The sequence below is a fragment of the Platalea leucorodia genome (assembly GCF_965183815.1).
Source record: "Platalea leucorodia genome assembly, chromosome: 2".
Classification (NCBI taxonomy): Eukaryota; Metazoa; Chordata; class Aves; order Pelecaniformes; family Threskiornithidae; genus Platalea; species Platalea leucorodia.
The window spans coordinates 9,098,694-9,121,525 of NC_138824.1; positions in this window are offsets into that span (position 1 = coordinate 9,098,694).

Genomic DNA, 22,832 nt, shown 5'->3' on the forward strand with positions numbered 1-22,832 from the left:
AAAGAGAACAGACACTTAGAGGAACTATTACTTAGTTGAAGAGAAGAGAGACATGATTCTCAAAGTGACTTAAGGGTCTTTTACAGACCAGTATTGAGGCAGTTTGTCTTACAGAGTATATATCCCCTTTCCCTTCCCTACAAGTTGCACTCTTAGTTTTTTTCTCCGTTCTTTGGTCTTAACTATCTTATCAGTGAGTACATCTCCCTGTGTTCACCTTCTGCTTGTTCAGGCAGTGTGGAGCAGCTCATTAAGTGCCTTTTTTAAGAGTGCAAATACATGGATGGCAATGTCACTTACCATTGTGGCTGGAGATCTGGATCTTGAAGACTGAAGCAAGCCATCATTTTTGTTTGGATGATTTCCCCAGCTGGAACTGCAAGGAACTCACAGGCTCTCTCTGAGAAGACACTGGAGAGAAAAGAGCACTCCTGAAAAAATAATTGATCTCATCCAAAAATAAATATTAAATAATGGTCAGATGAATCATGTCCAAAAAATACCTGCTTTTCTTTTTTATTAAAACCAACACATAGCATGACAAGATCTCTGAAAAACATGTATATGAGAGAGTTATATGAGATCCCACCCTATGAAATTGCTTGAAAAATGTTCCTTGGAAGAATGGTGAACACTCCTAATTCTTGTGTATGCTCATTTGGTGAAGTTTTCCTTTAAACCTGCCTGAAAAACTGCAGAAAGGCCTGTCAGAGCAAATTAGGAAGGTCAGTGTTGCAGCTAAAATCTAAATGCATTTTTTTCTTAATTTTGACAGTAAGCCACCTCTTGGAATCATCTAGTGCCAACCTGTCTGAACCCTGTGTGCTTTGAGGACCTGAATCTGTGTCTCTTGAAACCCAGGGTAATTCTCCAGTTTTTGGATCATCCTTTTTTCTTGATGATAAACTCAAAACACATGTGTGGATGCCAGATACGGCTTCTGTCAGAAACCGGGATATGAACTCCAAGTTTAATTACCAAGACTGGATGAAATGATTCATTGCAGTCATCAGCCCCAAGAATTTCTCATGGCAGCAGTAAACCTTGGTTTGACTGTGTTGTTCTTGCTTTGGTAGGTCAGACTGCTGGGGCATTTGCTTTGTTTTCCTATTTCTCTGTATTCTTAAATTTGGTGGTCTTTCCTCCTCGGTAGACTGCAGAGCGGACCAGCTTCTGTCTCCACTTATAATGAAATAAAGCTCCAAGAGCTCTGCTCACTTCTCTGGAGTTAAACCCAAATTTACCTCAGTGTGAATGAAAACAGGATTGAACCTATGTCTTAACTTTTATTTTTATTGCCCTCAGGGGTTTGCTTCCCACAACAGCTCCAAGATCAACCTGCAGTTTCCACAGTTGCAGTTCTGGCTTATTTTTTACCTTCTTTTCAGATTTAAAGGCTGTTTATAGTATTGCCAAGTCTTTGTATTCACAGAATTGTGCATAGGACCTCCAAAATGTTGGGACCAAGAGAAATGTTTTAGGAAATTAACAATATTTGAGTGATTTATTTACCATTTTTAATTCTAAAGAGCAATATTTCCTCAAAAAAAAAAAAAAAAAAAAAAAGATGATTAGGAGACAAAGAAAGTTAAGATTCTTGGGAAATCAAGAAGTTGGGAAATTTTGTATATCAGATAATACCTGAGATGTGCAATGAAATTTTGAGAAGCTGGAAATATTGATTATAATCCCAAATTGCTAGCAACATTTTGTTTGTTCCTTAAATCTATGGAATGCACTGGTGTGCATTTTGTTGCTGTTGGCTTTTATGTCCTTGATGTTCTGGCATTGTGTGGCTGGCAGGAGCAGCTAGCCTTTGCTAGTTGTCTGTCAGTTATTCCTGTTTGATGGGGATGAACAGGTTCAAATTGCACTAACTGTAGTCTAGATCCCTATGGACATTTTTTCTTATGGCCTGTTATGCTAATGAACAGTATATTCTACAACAGTAGAAGGGATCTTGGGCAAAAGAAACTCAAACCATTGTGTGGGAGAAGGCGAGTGAGGGCTGGAACACACTGCAGCAGGGGGAGGAAGAGTGGGAAGGGACACTATGAGTTTAAATCAGATGGGTACATTTTGACAGTCTTTTCTAAGGCTATGAAATCTAAACCCAACTACTCTGACCAAAACTGGTCTCCTAAGTGCTAATACAGGCTGGCTTGTATTTACCTATGTGCTTAATTCATCTCCTCTGACTTAAATCCTGTTAGGCATGTGCAGAAATCGCTGCAGGGTGAAGGGTGGAAGTATCCAAATGAAAGTGTCCAGCAGTCCATATGTTTTGAGCATCTGTAGCTTGACTAGAGTGAAATTTGCGGGTGCACCAGAGCACTTATTTAAGTGCCTAAATGTAATTTCCAGGGCCTAAAAGGACAGAAAACCTTGGCTTAATTTTATTGAGCCAGGATTCCATGGTAATAAAAAAAGAAACTGCAAACACATGTTCCACTAAATTAAACTACTGTTTTTCACTGTTTGCAACTAGGGCCCAAGAGTCAGGCAAACTCATTGCAGTGTCAGCAAGCCCGTCTGTCAAGTGCTAGATCGTGCCCTATCTGTCTACTTTAGAGTCAGAGCAATCCATGTGTATTATTTAGAAACATTTAGAACAGTTGATGGAGGAGGAGGAGGGGATGATCCTGTCTAATATATCTTGATGAGTGGTTAGGACTGTGCCATAGCTGCTGCTCCTCCTTGCAATGAAAACAATGCAAAAACTCCATGGCTGAATGGTTCTCAAGGTTCACAATTTTTCTTCTGTCACAAACTGGGTCAGCTGAAGATAGCATACAAAAAGGGTTTGACTTGTTTGGATTTTTTTGGTGTTTGTTTTACTGGTGAGGGCAGGGAGAGAGGCAAGGTCAAAGGGCTTGTTGGAAGTTTCTTCCTGCTCCTTTGGTTCTGTGCTAGTTACTTGTGAACGTAGTATTTATGGTCTTGATGGAGACATGGCATCCTTGTCACAGAGCTTTAGCTTTTGAAGGAGCAACAAGTCCAAGACAGCCATGAGCTGGGTTACTCTGCCGGTAGCAGGCAGCTTCTCAGTGGCCCTTAGTGCTGGGAACCCTTGTGAATGGGCTGTAGGGTGCAATGCTACATATCCATTTTTGGATGGAATCTGCTTGTTTCACCCTGAATCGTGTTGCTGTATCAGGTTGGTCAGCACTGAGTTCCCTTTGCCTTGTGTACAGCTACATGAGAGAGAAACACCATTTCTCAGATGTGTAATTACTACCTTATGAGTTTTATTTTAGAGATCCTGTTTTAATATCTCTTCCTATTATTAGTAACAGAAATGAGGACATTTCCCAATGGAAGAGGTTTAGTGTTTGAGAAAAAGTCCTATGCCTGAATGAAAGTCACTCTTTTCCAGTTACAGTAACCTGCATTTAAGCACCCCGATTTAGTATCTTTAACGACCACAATGCACGGGGCAGTGGTAAAAGCAGCCCTCCCAGCTCTGTTTGCCCCCATGCCTAGGAGGAGGCACTCAGGTGGTTTTGAAGCTGCAATTTTGCTTTGCCTTTGCCATAGGTGGATGGACTCAGTCTAAAGGCATCAGTGACCTTCCAGAGGTAGTTTAGAAATGGAAGAAAACAGGGCTTTGAAACTTCGGTGAAACCTAGTGGGAACAACTATCCGCAGATGAAGAAAAAACGAAGTATGTTTTTCCTGGATTATTTACTACAGTTCATTTTTGACAGCCTGTAAAAGAATAAAATGGATATCTTTGACATGCTGAGAGTATACAGGACAGATAAACACTGATCCCTTGCAATCCCAGGCAGTTGCCGTTGTTGTAAATGTAAGAACTTCTTTCTGGCAGAGTTGGTACAAGAAGAACGCTGTTTTGGAGCTAATTAAAATATGTCAAATCATCAAAATACTTTCAGAGAATAGTATCATGAGAAATTAAATTCACTGCTTTTGTAAATAGTAAAGCAGTGACTATTTAATGATGCACAGATTTAATTACAGAGAGGATGACATCTTTATGATAACAGCATAAAAGTAATTATACACCACTGGAGCTGAACTGGACTGTGCTCCGTCCTGCATTCTCGGCGAGCAGCTGTGCAGAGCAGGTTGTCAAACACCCACATGTCTGTGACAGTCTGCTTTTGTTTTGCAGTCGGTTGAGCATCTGTGAGTAATGGTATGCCTCCCATGACAGAGCAATGTTTAATTGACCACAGCTAAAAAATTGGCAGGGCGGATTTTAAGCAGGCATAGTCTGAGAGAATAGATTTTATATGCTTGTATAGGCAGTAGAAGGTGTGTACCAATGTACTGTGTATATTTTATTTATTGTAAATAATGATTGTTTGTCACTACTGAAGAGCTAAACCAAGAATAAATTATATTTTTACCCCCCTTATAATTCATAGAAGTTTTATTTGTTTGAAACATACCCAATGCCAAGTGAACATCTTTCTTAATGAGATTATTCAGGCATTCTGCACAACACATTTTCAAGTAAATGGAATATGAGGAACACTTCAGAAACACACAAAGTAGTTAGGGACAGTTTTTAAGGGGAAGTAAAAGATGATGAATTTATTCTTGCAGTTCTTGTTGTTATTTTTGCTTCAATCTTTTTTTTTTTTTTTTTGTTCTAGCACAACTGTCATTATGCCAAGAGAAAATGTCTCACTACATGCACATTTTCTGCACTTGAATAAGTAGTCTCTGTATGTGCATAGCCCAGCTGAAACGAAGAAAACGAAATGAAGTATTGAAAGAGAGCAGGGAGAGAAGAAGGATTCAAGGAGAAAAGCAAGTTATTTCAGCAAACTTGGTTCAGCATTAACAATTTGTCACTGGAGACTGGGGTTCAGGTCCTGGCTCCACAGCAATCTTTAAGCAACCTTAGCTGGCCAGGTCCAGCAGCTCTTTTGTCCCAGCCAGAACATTGTGTTTGGTGTAGTGATGAGATGTTGTATGTAGAATTACAGTACCAAATGGTGAGAGAAAGTGAGACAGAATGAGAGTTCGATAACCAACACTAGTTTATTCTACAAACAAGCACCTCTGTTTGGTCTAGATGGTTCTTCTTTACAGGTAGACATGCTGCAGTCTTTTCTCTCTGCAGGCAGGATGATCTGGCCAGTCCTGGCTCCAGAAGGGAAGATGAGGGTGTGTTTGTGCTGGTGTTCATCCTTCTTTTTTCTGGCACATCTTCTCCTGCTCTACTTATAGTAATGTGAATGTGACCACTGCTGCAGGTCACAGTACCTCCACTTCACACTAAACTAGCTTCAACCAGCAACATGAGGCACATTCAAGATATTATTTTGTAAGAGTTTGTATGTAGGAGTTGTCCTGTCTCATTAGAAAGCCATAGAGGTACTGAATAATTTAAGTTGCCAGATGAGCACTCTTGGTGCCCTGGTCCACCTTCCCCCACCAAAAGCAAGGTATTCCAAGTAACATTAGGTTGCTCAAGGTTGTCTTTGCACGTTGATGACAGGGTGTAAAGGTGAGACGATGTTTTAAAAATGGTCTGTTATAGAATTCAAAGATATACATGCTGAATCAAATGAATGAGTCAGTGAATGAACCAGTCTACCTATTACATTACATAGAGGATGAGACGAGAACTTGAGAGACCTGATGTCCCTTCCTCTTTCTGTCACTGTCTCTGTGATTGACTTTGGGCAAGTGTCATCAGTTTCATAACTCACTTACTTATGAAAACAATGATGTTTCCTTTGTCAAGGGCTCCATGATGTACATATTAAGGGAGCTGTATTAAAATCAGCTTTGTCATCTTGTTTTTCTCAGACTACAGTACAGCTGTAGCCCACACTACAAATACAGTGGTAGAACCTACAGTGCACTGAGTGTTTTCCATGAGCGAAGTGTTTGCCCTTGGTGGAAGCAAATGACAGATAAGGGGAACAGGAGTTTGGTTTCCTAGAATCCTAGAAAATATGGCAGGAAAGCATCATAAAAGGGCTTTTTATTTACCCTTCAGCCCAAATAATTATTATGTAGACTATTTTGACTGAAATTTGTCTAAGCTGTCTTTCAGAAACCTTCAATTCCACAGGTTTCTTAAGCTGTATTTTTCCAAAGTTTTACCATCTTATCTATTAGAAAACTTTTCCTATTGTCTGAATAAATTTTTCCTTTCTGCAGGTTTTAGATCTTGATAATTTTTCCAGTCTCAATGGACTTGAACAATTTGTTTCCTTTCTCTTTGCAGATACCATTTATATATTTTAAAACTGCTATTGTGGGATTCTTCTGCTTTTTCTTCTTTGAATCAAAAACCTCAGTCTCTTCACCTCTTCCTCTTGAACCACGTTTTACAGTTCTCTGGTCATTAGTTTTGTTGCTTTCTTCTGGACTTTGAGTGGTTCATTTTGGTCCCTAAAATTGCACACACAGCTCCTGCTGAGAACTTAAATAAGCTACAGAGAGCAGAAAGATTACTTCATGTGCCCTGCAGGCTATATTGTTGACTTTTGTGTGATTTGTAGTTCTTTCAGATTCCTGCATTCTGGAAGAACTCTTTTCTAAGCAGGTTTTCCCCACTTGGTACTTGTAAAGTTAATCATTCCTATTAAAGTGCAATACATTTCTGAATTTTTTTCTAAGTTGTCAGGCCACTTTTTCAGTTTATCAAGGTCACACTGAATTTTAGTCTCACTTCCTTCCATTTTTATCAGTAGAAAATTCAATCTCTATACATATTAACGACACAGATGATAGGACAGAAATATGGTCAGTACTGGGTTCTGGACAGACTCCTGGAGGAACTGCACTTGATAAATCTTTCAAGTTTAACTACTGGTGTAACTTCCTGGTAATTACTCTTTGACTTTGGTTCACAATCAATTTTTTGTCTGACAAGAATTTCACCCAGGTCATTTTGCCTTAGCTTGCTTTTGAGAATGTTGTAGAAGACAGCATGAAAAGCCTTATTACTGCTGCTCTGTTGTCTACAAGGTATTCTATTCCAGGCTAGATTCACTTGATCTATTTTTTTCTTGATGAGTCATATGTATTTTTCATATACTTAAAGCCTGTTGCCTGACGCTCCAGGGGTGATATTGTCTCACACCAGGACAAAAAAGTGTGTTCCTTCTTCCTTTACAAGATAATTTCATTGTAAGGCCATTTTCATTGTCCTTGTAATACATTTTCTTGTGTTAAATCTTCTCAGAGCATAGTCTGGACATTCCTTCATTATCCTAATACCTATGAAGACTACAAACTTATTTTCTTTCTATACTACTTTATGTAATAGTATTCGTTGTGCTAGCCTATATCAAATAAAACATACATTTCATCTTGGTATTGAAGAGGCATAGACAAACAGATATCTAGGTGGAATCTGGTTGGCAGCTATTTATTTTCTTTGCAGAGGGAGACAAAACAGTAAGTCAAATTCAGACCCATTTTAAATTCTGTGGCTTTCAACACATTTAAAAGTGATTTTTTTTTTCCTAGGTCTGCTTACTTTTAATAAAACAGTAGATTGTGTCATTGTATCCAGGAAAAAAAAGACATTTTAGGAAAGTCTATTCTGTAAGTGAAACAAATAATGAGTTTGTACCTACTGCAGCTGGAAATATTGTTGAGCTGTAGATTAGTTTCCTTTTTAGTCTTTTAGTTGGAGAAATAAAGTGGTCAAACTATGTCTTTTTTTGCAGTTTCCCTAGAGATTTCATGCTCTACCACGTCATCAAGTTAGACCTCAGGAAAGTAGTCTTAGTCTTTACCTAATATATGAGATTGCAGTTAGCAACTGAAATGCTGCAGAATGCCCATGTAACTCAGAAAAAATTAATATATAGCCTTAGGTGGATTTTCAGTTACAACACCTTACTGCGGCAGCACAGGTAGACTCTGGTAAATCTTATCATATGTAGATAGATATACTCTTGTGCCTGTACCATCAAACACATAAACTTTGTCTCCTGTGACATAAATACATTCAGAGAGTCTGTTCACTTTTAGAAAGCACTTGACCCAACAGCTTGCTCTTCAAGGACTTAGTGTTTTTCATCTAATCGGTCTTGAAAACTGTTTTTGGAAGTGGCTGAGAGCATGTCTGAGTCATCAATAACAGATAAATAATAATTGATCAATAATAATAGGTTTATTTACAGGATTCTTGTCTATATGATTATAAAGCTAAAGGGGTCCTCTTATCTTTCTTCAATCATTTCACTGATCTTTGGGCAGGTATTTTTGCAGGTGTTATCTTGGGGGAATGCTGGAAAATTTGCTTAACTTTTATAATGCACCGAGAAAATAATAAATATTTCTTTTACACCTGGAAGAGCTGTTCCTCTCATTTACTATGACAGTGGTTGTAGCACAAGCCACAAAATATCACCAAGGGACATGAATGAAATTTTTGTCTTGTACCATACTGTTAAAGCCAGTTGATTACACTATTTTGAGTCTAAGTTAGGAAAAAGAAAGAAGCTTCAGCATTTCTATGGGAAATGATTAGGGGATCAAAGTATGCTCAATAGATATTTATAAATAACGGCATTTTTGGTTTGCCTGCTGAACCAAAAAACTAAGGAAAAATGCTTGTCTCATTGTAAACTGTTTTTAACAAAAAACTAAACATTGAATGAAATAAGTCTTTTAAATAAAGAATGAAATGTTTCAACTAATTTCCAGTTTATTTTCTTTTTAAATAAAAGTCCATATTAGAATGAAAACATTGCTTTAAAAATGTAAAGATAATATTGTATTTGAAACAATGTTGGTAAGAAATAGATTGACTTTTTAAAAGACAATTTCTCCCCTTTTTTGTCTGAATTTTTCTGAATCTGATCCATATTTTGAAATTATTTCAGAAGCCAAAAACCTGCTGCTTTTAAAAGAATTTATTTTTCATCATGACATATTTCTCAGTTCTGTCACCTGTTCCCTCATCTGGTATTATAGAAAATATTTTGTTTCTTGCAGTTCCATAATATTCTCATTTCTTCAGCCCCCTCCAGCCTGTGTACCTGTAAATCCACATTAAATCTCCAATCTTGAATCGGTGAATTTATACTTCTGTGTTTTCCAAAGACTGGCTGTGCCAGTGATTGTGTTTCCTTGAAGGAATGCTGCAGAAATCTTTCTTCCAGAAGCTCAGTTAACATATTCACAAGAATTCTTGGGTTGAAAGCATCTCCCTAACCATCTTGAAGTTTAATTTCTCATAACCTGCTTAGATAATTTTCAACTGTCACCCCAGGAAAGGAAAGCAATATGACACATTTTTGATTATAAACCTTGTAAGAGTGCAAATCATTGTTCCTACAGTTCTTAAACTATGCTGCATTTGTATGAAATCCACTAATAGTAAACAGGACATTTATGGGCTCAGTAATAGCTGGTTATCTAACTGTTGGTTATAAAAAGACTTATCTTAAATAGTACCAAAACTTAAAAAAACTGCACAAACCATTTCTTGTTATGTTGGGTTTTTTTTCCTCTACACTTTCTAATCTCTGTCATGTAAAAAATGAATATGAAGATTTCATCCTAAGGCAATTTTATATTCTTTTGGACTTAATAACTGAAACCTCACAATAAATAAATCCTACCAAAGGACAATAAAGTGCAGACAAAAATTAGAGGCAAAAAAAAAGTGTTCACATGTTTTGGAAATATATAAAACGCAAGTTTCTCCTCTTGCAATAAAAAAAAAGAAAAAAGAAATGTGCTGAAAAAAACTGCTTAGAAATGTTTAAATGTAGTCTAGATTTTGAAATCGTCTGTAACTGGCACTTCATAATTACTTATAACTGAGGTTCTGAGTTTCCTTTAGCTGTGCTTAAGTCTGAATTTCAAGAAACAGTTCTTCAGCTCTTTGTTGCATCATTTGAAAAATCAGTTCAGGATAAACAATAGGCTTGTTTATAATAAGAGAATAGAATCATAGAATGGCTGAAGTTGGAAGAGACCTCGGGAGACTGTCAGTCCACCACCTCTGCCTAAAACAGGGTCCTCTAGAGCAGGGTGCTCAGGGCCATATCTGGCTAGATTTTGAGTAACTCCAAGTATGGAAACTCCACAACCCCTCTGAGAAACTTTTATTGACTCTTTCTCAGTTGTTTAAGATTTCTTAGAAAATTTTCTTTGCCTCTTCTTGCCTTCAGAAATAACCAAAATTGTTTGTGCAGCATTATTTTAAAGTCGGAAATTGTATTCCTATGGTCAAACCCATGCTGCTGTTCTAAGAAACAGTCCTAGAAATAGCAGGTAGGTAGTTTCCATGCCGGAAGGTACTAGAGAGCTCTTTACATTTAGATTTGGATTTTTGGCTACACATTTTAATTCTACAGCTCAGATGATTAAAAAACTCTCATTTAGACAACTTAAAATGAACCTTTTTCTACTTTGAGTCTACAGCTGTACGTTGTTCAGGCAGCTTTGCTCACAGAGTGAATATTCTTGGTGGTATTTGCGATCAGCACTCATTTTCTGGGGTAAAGCTCCTTCTAAGCACTTATGTGGAAAAACAGGCCTTCAATCATGGAGCAGATAAGCACGCTCTTACATCCCACACCTATTAGGGGATATACTTAAATCAGTTGATGCCAGTGGCTTAACTTAAATATGTGCTCATTTGCCTGAGTAGCAGATGTCTTCTTCAATCACAGCCTCTGAAAGATCATTTTGCATAAAAAAAGAATTTTTTTAATATGTTTGAGAAGACAAATTCCTCTATCTTTATCTGATAAATTCATTAACATATGTTTTTTCTGATTTGCAAATATTAACATAATTTGATTTAACTTATTTAATTTGTATCATACCTAATTGTGAATATCAATTATGGCACAAAAATGGGGTATAAACTCACATAATGTGTTGCTTTTGAATAGCATATGTAATACCATAGAAGTAGACCACTGATGATTCATGAATGCAAGAAAGAGTCTAGTTTTGGAAATATTCAATGTCTGCAATTTCTGTGGGTTAAATATTTCTTGAAGGAAGCAAACTGTTTAAGTGGATAAACACATTCTGCATGCTTGGATAAGATCATGTTAATTATCTACTGCAAGCTGGTACAGGCATAATCCTGCTAGTATTGGGACTGACAGGGGTTACAGACATAGCAAGCATAAATTCACCTCTCCACTGCTGCCTTTGTCATTTTGCCACACTGGTGGGATGCTAGAAACAGATATTGTCCCACAAGCTGGGCATGTTTCAACCATTAGCAATTTGAGGACAGTTTGAGGCAAGTCAGATATCTGTAAGTTGGAATGCTTCATCTTGGACACAGTGCTTGAGGACAGCTGATAAGGTAAAAGGCTATGTTGGGCAGTAGACCATGCATTTAAGAGTTATCTAGGATGGAAGTGAGAAGTTCTCCAGCCAGCTGAGCTGTGAAGTGCTAGAAGAACCTTTCAATCAGAGGAGAGCTATTTGCAGAAGAGATACTCAGAACGATATGTGAGATTTTCAGGCAGGATAAACTTACCAACCTCTCCTCCCCTGTGCAGGGAGCAGGAGATACAGCTTGTGAAATAGGTAGGGAAATTAGTCTGGAAAATTTGCTCTCTCTTTTTCACTGGAGAGATGACTGTTTTCCACAACCTGAAATCTCTTGAAACTTGCATTGGTTCCATTTCCCCATTAAAAAGAAAAGCTTTAAATTAAGTAATTTAGAAATTTTTGTTGTGATGAATCTTTGCTCTGATATGGAACTAGACTTCTAAATACAAAATGGGTCTCAAAATGTTAACCAGCATATCATTAGCCATCTGCACCAGCTCTAATAGTAGACCTGCTGCAAGCAAAACCAGTTAATCAAAATGTGCTCTGTTCAGGGTCCAGCACAAGCTGGAATGTGCAAACAAGAAGAGCTTGCAGGTTCAGAAGGTTCTTGGTTAAATATGTTCATGGGCTTTGGCACCAGGCAAGGATGACTAGGACAATTCTCCACTGATTTACAGTGCAGTAGGCAGGGAAGTTTGCCTACACTCTTATTTTTCCTGCACCAAACCTTATGTCTGTAAAGGGCCGTGGGTGGTCATGCTGCATTCCTGCAAGAGGGCTTTACTATGGTTGTCTCTTCAAATTCCTGAGTTTATACCTGGGTACAATCCAGTGATACATCCCCAAATGTAGGGAATACCTATATGGTGCTTTTCTAAACTAGGTCTTGGCAGCAGAGTTAGTGTCTCTAGAGTGCGACACTGTTTAGCCTAGCCACTGTTTATGTATGATTTGGTATATCTTCATGCGGCTAAGTTCACTCCCCCATGGTAGAGCTTAAGGCATATGCAAAGGATCTCTTGGTTGCTGAAACCTGGGTACATGTATGAATATTTTCTTATCATCTGTTCTTCTGGGAAGGTGGATTAAGTGTCAGATGCCATTGGAGGGACTTTGTCTTTATATCCACTGCAAATCAGGCACATGCCAGCCGAAATAAACAGTGGGACCTTTATCCTATATCCTTTCTATATGCCAGCTGGCATTAAACCTGATTGAAAGCATCACCAGACTCCAGTGAGATGGCTTAGCATGTGGATGAAAGGGGGATCAGAAGTTAGATCCAACTTAAAGCCTTAGCTAACTTTGCAGAGTGATATACCTTGTGCGTAGCTTCAGATCATTTTCATTTTCATAAAAATTCAGCTATGTAAGCACTTCATACCAGAATTTTTCCTGTTGTGTCTAAAGCACTTAGCTTCTATAAGGAGGTTGCTTGGTATCACTGTAGAATCCTACAATGACTCTAAAGCTTCCAAGCCTGAAATTGCAAGGCAACTATTGCTTACTGAAGGAATAAAATTGCTATTCTATGCTAAATTTGCATGTGGGTTTCTAATATGAGACAACAAAATGCTTAGCAGTCTTCTGATTACTTTTAATTAAGGAATTGATGAAAAAACGAACCTAGAAATGAAAACTTCACAGTTGGCTGCATAAGAGAAATTGCGAAACTCCCTCCTTTAATGCTATTCAGGCATTACCAGAAACATTTCCCAGAGACCAGTCCTTGTACTGCTCTTTTGCTCAAAGAGCCCCTGGAAATTGTCAATAAATAGGATTCCTGTTTGTTGACATATAAGCCTTTATTTCTTGGTATTTCATTTTCCTGAAGTTTAGCTAAAAGAGAGCTTGTACATGAGCGCCAGAAATTGGTTATTGCCTGATTCTTTGTAACACCATTGTGACAGACTGGCTTCATCTGTTGAGAAATAATGTCAGGAAATTGGAATAACAGTTAGATTGAAATTATTAAAAAAAAAAATTGTTTTCTCTGCTAAGCTGTAACTGAAAAGGCTACTTGGTTTTTAGAAAAAAAAATGTTTGAGAATAAAGTTTTACCATAACATTTCTGGAAGAAATGGGATCATCTGTCTTAAACAAACATAGGTAATTATTTCTGGGAAAAATCAGAGTAACATTTTTCATCAGTTGATTTCACTGGCTAGTAAGTATGAATCAACATTTATTCCACACAGGGAAGCTAAGGCATATAGTGCTAATCATCCACAGCAATGAATCCGCTACCAAGATCCAACATTGCTGTTAAGCTGATCTGGTTGTGAGCAGATGAACAGTCCTGCTGACCTGAGTAGGGCTGCTACCATGCCTGCAGAAGGGTGGTTCACATCGTAACTTAAGAGGAGTTGATAACAAAGATGAAGTGACCCAGTTCTTAATCAGGAAGTTAGAATGGATGTAGAGGGTGGGATTCATCTTACCTTAGTGTAGATACCCATATCTGAACTGGCCATCCTGGGCTCCTCCTTCCCTAGAAGATGTGGGCACTTCTAGGGCATGATTCATCTGCCTGTTTGTGGTAGGTTGACCTTGGCTGGCTGCCAGCTAGCCCACCAAGCCGCTCACTCACTCCCTCTCCTCCAAAGGACAGGGGGAGTAAGTAAGATGAAAAACTCACAGGTCAAGATAAAGGTGGTTTAATAAAGAAAAGCAAAGGCCACACGCAGAAGAAAAGAAAAGCAAAAAAATATTATTCTCTACTTCCCGTCAGCAGACGATGCACAGCCACTTCCTGGGAAGCAGGGCTTTGGTACATGTAGCAATTGCTTTGGAAGACAAATGCCTTAATAATGAATAACCCCCCACCCCCTCCTCCTTTCTCCTAGTTCTTATTGCTAAGCACAACATCATATGGTATGAAATATCCCTTTGGTCAGTTTGGGTCAGCTGTCTTGGCTATGTCCCCTCCCAGTCTCTTGCCCACCCCCAGACTACTGGCCTTTGGGGGTCAGTTAGATAGACAACCTTGATGCTGTGCAAGCACTGCTCAGCAGTAGCCAAAACATCGGTGTGGTATCAACACTGTTCTAGCTACAAATACAAAGCACAGCACTATGAAGGCTGCTATGGGGTAAGTTAACTCCATCCCAGCCAGACCCAATACACTGCTCTAGATGTTTTCTTCAGGATGAGATGAATCTTGGTCCGCGACTGCCTTTCCTACTGTGAACTGCAGAGTAGATGGCTAGTTTGGATGCAGACATCTACTTTCTATGAGGAATTGGACCTAAAATGCTTGTTCAAAAGTCAAATATGAACCCCCATTGGGCACGATTCTGCTTATCATACCTGAAGCAAATGTCATTTGTTCAGGAGGCCTTCTTTTACTCTCTCCCAGAGTCTTCTCCTGTATCATTTGGGATCTAGAAATAGTCCAGCCCACCTGACCTGTGTTGGATGTGATAAATTTCTAAAAATGACTTTAGGAAACAAGAAGAAGACAAGTTTTATGGTTCTTTGTAATCTGAAATGTGTCACAGGTTTTTAACCTGATTGAAAACACAAAAATACTCTGCAGCTGCGAGTGCCTAAAGCAAGGGTGCAAGGACTTTTCCATCAGCTGAACTTGGTGAAGGTTGATGCAATCACCATCTTCTGCAATTATCACTTGACAACAGCAGATTAATGCTTACAGTGGATGCTATTAATGCATCCTTAACAAGATGAATACTCTCGTTAATGAATCCCAATAGTCCCAGACATCAGAGGATGAAGGGTTCTATGTGTGCATGCATGTGTGAAAGCAGAAGCAAAGCACCAGGGGTTATTATAGAGCTTTTATAAACACTCTGAAAGCTGTAAATCAAAGACTGATAAAACACCTTCTCGTGGTTAGTTTTTAATTCCTGGTCTTGCAAGTCTGGAAGTTCTTCTGCTAGCGGGTATTTAGTGTTTGGACTGACTTACATAAAGTTTAATTTCTCCCTCAACACATCAAAGACACTGACACTGCAGAGGAGCACAGTAGCCCAGGACACGTGGGCTTGTCATTAGTAGTAGCAGGCCACAGACTGCAAGGATTTATCCTAGCCTAAACACTTACCTTAACCTGTTTTGCTTGCTGCTTTGGCAAAGCAATTGAGCATCTAAAGTCTAACATTAAAAAAGTTCAGTTGGCTACAGCTTCACAAGAGGCCTTATACACTACCCTTAACCCTCAGTCTCAATGGAGAATTGTTGCATCTTGTTTAACTGAATTGTATGATCATGGGTTGCCATGATATATATAGTAAAACTTGTCCTTATCATATACAGAGATCTCCAGAAAATGACCATAAGTAAGCAAAATTGACAATGAGTAAGCATAATATATTGTTTTGTATTGAAAGAAGCACACCAACCAAGAACAGTGTAAAAATAACCTCATGTGAACCCCAAAACAGAGGAGGATCAGAAGAAGAAGAAACCAGTATCGTCAACATCAGCCTGCTCGTGATGGGAACTTGGGACACTGGGGCAACTCCTCCCTTACCTAGAGAAAACAGGTCTGCACTCCCAGAAATCTAGGGTTTACCAGGGAGGTGCAAAAAGCCTGGGTAAGAGGGGCAGCTCTAGGATGGAATGACCCACACATTAGTATTTTAGCTGCATTTAATTCCTCCTTTATTTTAATTGAATGATGTAAAGGTATCTTTTTAACTGGACTGGTAACTTGCTTTATATTAGCTGGACTAATTCTTCACCCCTAAGTGTCTTCCCTTCTTGCATGCAGCAGAATGTTAAGTTTAACAATGGGAAGGACAGTGATACGTGAAAAACAAAAATAGATTAAAAAGGAGAGTAAAGCAGGGAACCACTCCCAGCACATCCTTACTCAGAGTCATTGCCTGAGTCAATGAAAACTTGGGATTGCTGCTCATGGGGTGTTTGTTATCACCATGATCTGGTGAATGAGGAGCAGGCAAAAGTTTCATAAAGATTGGGGCTCACAGCTGTCTGTGAAATGAGGAAAATATCACTATGGGAAGATTTCATTTACATTACCTTATTACCTTCCTACATACAAGCCTCGTGGCTCTTCTATAGGAGTCTTCAGAGGTCACCAACTGAAAGAAAAAGGAGCTAGAAGGGAGTTAAAAAAAAAAAAAAAAGCTTCGGCTACAGAGGAACCTTTGTTCCATGAATCATGCCATCAGCAAAGGCTTTGCAACAAGAGATGGTAGGGAGGTGATTTCACCATACCGGCGCAGGGCAGCTCTCTGATGAGAGCAGCAGAGGAGTTGAGTGGACACTCATATTGGTTTTCCCTCCAGCTTGGAATATGGGTTTGGATGCAAATTCATTAGTTTCAAATTGTGCTTTTGAAGGGAATCTCCTGATTGTCCCCACATGCCTTGCTTTGATTCACATGGTGAAGCAGTCTTTCAATGAGTGAACTAGATATTTTTTTCAGATGAAAATAAGCCAATAAGTTACACACAATGGATGCACTCTTAATGCATTCCAGTCACTAATGGGTGTCTAATTTCTGGGAATATACTACAGTTATGAAGTAAAACTCCCCTGAGCTTGTACAGTGCAGGTATCAGATCCTCAGCATCAGCTATTTTGCTTTACAGTTGTGTTTTTATTACTCTGCAGGAATTGCTAATGATGTAGACATCGGCTTAAAAGGTCAGATCTCAGTAATGGACGAGCCTGAATTTCCTAGGGACTAGAGATGGTCAAAATGGAGATGTCTACTGTATCTGAGGCCTAAAAGAGAAGTGTGCCACTGCCTCCCAGCCAGCTCCAGAGGGATGCAAATATTTTTCTGGCATCTTGTAGTGGAAAAGGGAGTGAAGTGAAAGGGACCAATGGGCAGGCCTGAAGTAAGCTTAATTTGTATTATAAGTTTTAGCATCTTTGGGAGTTTTTCTGGAGAAAAAGCAAAAGGAAAATGGAAGGGTGAAGGAGAAGAAAAAGGAAAAAGAAAAAAGGAAAAAAGCTTGCATGCCAAAAGGCAGAGGAAATGTTATCGACTTGACAATGTTTAAATGTCTGCGTCAGCTGATAAAGCCTAAATAGGCTTGGGGTGATTGCCCCAAGATAAAGTAGCAAATAAAGTCAGAGACCACGAAGGGATGGTGGCAGAGCCTGCTGTGACAGATTGGATGAGAGCAATGAGCACTGGACTGCAGCTGGCAAAGGCATGGGAAGGTCCTGAGGCAGCTTTATCTGGGTGCTTGCTGTCCATCAGGAAGGGGTGAAGATTCGCCCTGAGAATCACAAACTCTGCCTACAGTGTTACTGCTGAAGGCAGAGGGGACAGCTAGCTGGGAGTTACGCTTAGCCATCCTGTTCCTCTTTCTGTTGTCTTTTTCTTTTCTCCTCCCAGTGAACTTTGCTTTTTAATTCATTAGATTAGCCTTTTGTGAATTTTTGCACCTGTCATATTTTGGGCAGCCAGTATGTACAGATGCAGAAGTTCTTGCTTCCCACCTACCTACACAAGGCATTACCCAGATTTGGTCCCTGACCAAAGTAAAAGTGACTCTGCCCTCCAACACAGATGAAAAAGCTCCCTCCCTTCCCACCAGTTGATGTTATTTGCAGCTGGCCCTGTCTCTGGCATCTCATTGTCTTTCAGTGTTACATCTCTGATGCCCTGAATGGCTGCCTTTCCAATCAAACTGTACCTTTGGTTCCTTGCTTCAGTAGCTGCTGTGTCAAGCTGAAAGAAACTGAAATCAAACTTTTGGCAGTTTTCCTTTCCTCTTGGCAGTAGAAGGAGATTTTTGCAGGAAAGATAAGCCTCAGCAGCCTCCACCTTGACTGCCCTTTCACTCTGCCACCCAACCTCCTGCTACCTCCACAAGCAGACACTAGAAGACATCCATGGCCTTCCTAGGGCAGGAGTGACTCTTGGTTCCTACAGAACTGCAAACCTTCAAGCACAGACCAGACTATAGAAGAAAGAGTTTGCAACTAACAGGCTTAGACACTTAGACACTTCCTTCTTGTAATGACTGTAAAGTTAAAAAAATTAGCTGATTAGAAGAAACTCCTACTTATTTATATTTACAGTTGAATGCAGATGGTGGTCCTTATGGTTTCCAAGTGCTGAAGCATCTATACATCTTGCCTCAGACACCACATCCAATCATCTTCAGAAACAGCATTTTTCCTTGTTTTGGAATAAGACTCTAAGTACCGTATATAGATTTCTTTTTAAATATCATTATGTCTCAATCTGTCAGTAAATTCAAGATAAAAATACCTACAACAAGCTTCATTCAAGGATACCATTTCTTTGCTAAAATAGATGTCATTCATCATAACAATAGACTCTAGAAATAGGAATCCCATTGTGACATTGTGGTGCATTAGTACATTAAATTACTGCTTTTTGCATAAAATGATCACCGAGCCAAAGCAGTAAATAGCTGATATTAAAGCACAAAATCTCTTTTTGTATTTCATTTACTAAATATTTCTATTCTATTGCACTTCTCTCCTTGACTTCTTACTCTACTAAAGAAACCAATTTCTTCCTTTGCATTCTAACTAAAATGAATTTTCCCTCTGATATTAGTGTAGATGCTGGAGGCACTGCCTTCTATATGGGGATAAAAACCAGCCTACAGTTAAATTCTGTTCTCACTGAAAATGGCAATTCAACTTCCCAGTAACTGCATTAAGATGGATATAAATCCTGTAACTTTGCTTTAAGCAAAAAATCACAGCCTTACACGGACAGGACTGACTCCTTCTTTCAGCGCTTGTCTTTACACACATTATAACATAAATGTTGTATTTCCTTTTAAACGCTAGCAGTTTGAGGAGAAGCAGTACACTGGGATCCTACCAGTCCTGCTGAGGAAGGATCACCCTTCAGGTACAACAGTGATCCACCTTCATTTCAGAGCACAGGGATACCTATGCCTACCATCTGTGAAATGGAAATCCCAGATTCAACTCTTTTCTCAAGTAACTTTGATATCGACACATAGTATGATTTCTAAAGAGCACCCAACTGGTAAAAGGTGTTTGTTACACTGATTCCTTAGCTTTTTCTTAACCCACAGGGCAGCTGCAGACACAGGTGTTCCTCACAGGCAGAGCCCATGACTCCAGCCACAATTGCAGATATACTCTGAAAAAAACCAAAAAAAAGTAAAAGTAGAAGTTTGTTATTCAGCCCATTAGTGCTGCAGTGGTTGTTCTATGACTGAAGAGTCCTCTTTCTTTGTTAATTGCTTTCTTTTGGAGGTAAGCGTTAGGCCATCACTAGGATTTCAAAGGTTTTATTTAGAAATGTGTAAAGCACATACATGCTTATTCTCCACAAAGTTCCACTCATCACCAGGCTAAAATTTAGCCAAAAGCCTCCTGCCAGAAAGGTAAGAAAATTCATCTGCTGAAAGGTTATCTTCCTCTGCCTTTTTGGACCATTTTTCAAAATACTCCTCTTGAATGACAGCTCATGATCTGATTATTTCTAACTAGAGGAATTCTGGAAAGACCATGGCCATTGCATGGGTGGGGAGGGACCAGGGAAAAGCATGGAAAAGAGTATCCCCACCCTGTTGCTTCCCAAGCAGCAGCCAGAGATAGCTGAAAGCCCAAAGGTTGTTCTTTCTTACTAATCCTCTGGTACAAACCTGCAAGTGCCTTTAGTACAAGGACAGAGATGCAGAAGGGCTTTCAGCTGTGTCTCCATGTCTAAATCCCTCCTAATCCACAGCCAGAGCTCCTAGATGCAGGAGTAACACTGACACATTTGCTCTCTGCAACTTGAGAAAAGTAATTTGATTCTTGCATTTCATCTCCCCCTCTCTACGCAACAGAGCTAATACTAACCTCCTCACCGCTGCGCTGGCTTTAGTGCATTAGTAGCTGTCAAACATCTATAGGAGTGAAAGGGGCTATTTAAGGGTATGTCTCCCTGGCACAACACAGCATAGTGTAAAAATATGTATTCAGGAGAGTGTAATTAGGCCTGTGCTCTACCCTGATAACGAACTTATGAGGAACAAGGGGAGTGCCAGCCAAAAGAGAGCTCTGCAGTAGCAGCACCCAAGGTTTCCAAACTCTGATGAGCGAGTGAGTCACCTGAGTTCAACCACCTGCTCTGGAGCTCAGACACCACCTCCTTCCCTCTCCTACATTTCTCCCTAATACCACTCATGGTCCACTTTTGGCCTGTTTATGACCTCTTTCCCATGCATCCATCCATCTATTCCTGAACCAACTTAGACCCACCACACCTTGCAGTGCCCCTGTGTTTTCTTAGATTACTTCTTTCACAGCCATCCTCAATTTGTGACCTTAAGACCATGACAGAGGAAAGCCAGAGGCTCTGTTAACGATCTGGGGAAAAGCACGACAGCAGGACTTAAAACTTACGTATAGAAATAACTCCATTCCAGAACGGTAACCGTGGAATAAGAATTTCAATTTGCAGTCAGCAGTCCCCCACCTCCGTGTGCTGCGCACACGTCCCTCATGCCCGGGGAACTCACTGCAATCCCTACTGCAGCCATAGCCCCCTCATTTCCAGCTGTCAGCTCTGCGTCTTCCCTTTAATTAAGGGAACTAGCCAAAGGAAAGTCATTAGCATTTGACAGCACAAAAATGCCATTTTCAAGGCTTTTAAAATACATTCAATTGCTGCAGGAACCAGGGTTACTCTACTGAACTGAAGCAAACAAGGCTGCAGCATAAGAATTCATTCATTGCAGAGGTTTCAGTAGCTGGGCAAATTACTGGGAGGATCACACACCTGGTTATCACCTCTGTGTCCATTTTGTTTTACAGTTAGATCTGTTCTGTTTGGGTGCTTCTCTGTGTGTTACTGAGGATCAGAAGAACATTTGAACAGGTCCTGATCTTGCAGAGCACTTTAAACAGTAAAAGAGCCCAACAAAGCACATGCAGCAGCAAAATGTCATTAGTTCACTTGCACACTGAATATCGCTGATCATTGCAACATTTTTCTATATGCAATTCTGACAGCAAAATGAAATACCAGCAAAAGAGTAAGAAAGAAGAAGAAGATAAAGTAGAGTACATTAGGGAAAAGTTTAAATATAGGTCTTAATTTGATATTTGGAACCAGATAATACAGTAGGAAGCAATTAGAAAGACAGGGAGAAAAGAAGATTTAGTTCATGTGTCGGTCTGCTTAATACTAATCCCATCCACTGTTTTCTGTTCATATTAATCAGCACATTGTAATTACTGTGTTGTCTCTGTCCTGATGTTCCTGATGCTGCCCCTTACTGAGGCAGCACTGCATACCTCTCATCTTTTGTTTTTCTGGACAGGGTAGCTGCTATCCAAAAGATATGTCTTTAGCTGCAGAAAGAGGATTTGGAAGGGTTTGATTTGAAAAGAAACATTCAAGTTCAAACACTGAAACCCATTATAATGCAAGCTAAATTAAATTAGGATAAAATTCCCAACAAGTTTCCTTAAACCAATGCGTTCATGGTGATAACCAGACAAAGGTATGTCACTGCTGTGTTTCTGTCCTCAAAAACTGAGCTGTCACAGGAAGCCTTAGCGCAAGGGCATGACATAGTACAAAAAGGGAGATGAAAAGAGTGACACCAGAGTTAGCATTAGTATTGTGAAGTATTTATAACATTAGATCACCTTTAATTAACACCATCTGACGAAGAAGGTGGGAGCATAGATCATCCGGAAGTTCAGGAATGAAAGCACCTCGCCACTGGATCTTCATCAGATCTGAGCATGGTAAATGTAGACCTCAAGTGCTATGTGTGGGTTTAAGAGAGGAACGAATTGGCCAGTTTTGAGAAATTTGGCCATGTTTTCCTAGCCTGCTTCAAAACACTGTTGTAAACTGGTTTGTTAAAGAGAAACATTTGATGGTTAAACACATACAGCCGTAACCTGCAGATGCAGCAAAGGGTTTAATAGCCGTGTGTGTGTCTCTTCCTTATGAGGTGCTAAGGGATCCAGAGTATTTCATCCCACCCCTTCCAGTTAATCCGGGCCTGAGGTATCTGCTTTAGGTGGTATAAGGCACCTGATTAAAGTGCTCCTTCCATTATGTGCACATCAGAAGCATTCCTGTAAGTGCTCCTGTCCCAAACTGTGCACTGAAAGCGTGAATACTACATGTGAAGTCAGCCCATGGCATGAGATAATTTGGTCTCCAAGTGGGTCATGCCTCCTGCACCCACATAATAGTGGGAACCTTCATTCATGAAAATAACTGAGTGAGAAAGAAAGTATCAATTTTACAGCATAGGTTACAAGAGGGAAAGGCAACCTGGATAACTGCCAGGGTGTGATGAAGGATCATGAAATCATCCTGTTATGATGATGGTGAAATCATTCCAATTACATTATGGATGTAAATTTTCATCTTTTTGATTTCCTCTGTCTATTTGTGCCATTTCCCCTTTTTTTGCTTTTTGGCTCTGCAGTCCATTAGGCTCCCCCCTACAGAGCTGAGTGGGAATGTTGTAATCAGCACTTCAGATAGATGTTCACAAGAAAATGCCAATGGATTTTAAAAAATAATATCAGTGACTGCAAAAGAGTCACTGCAAAGTGCTTGTAACCAGCATGACAATTATCTGCAATATAATTAAAGATGACAG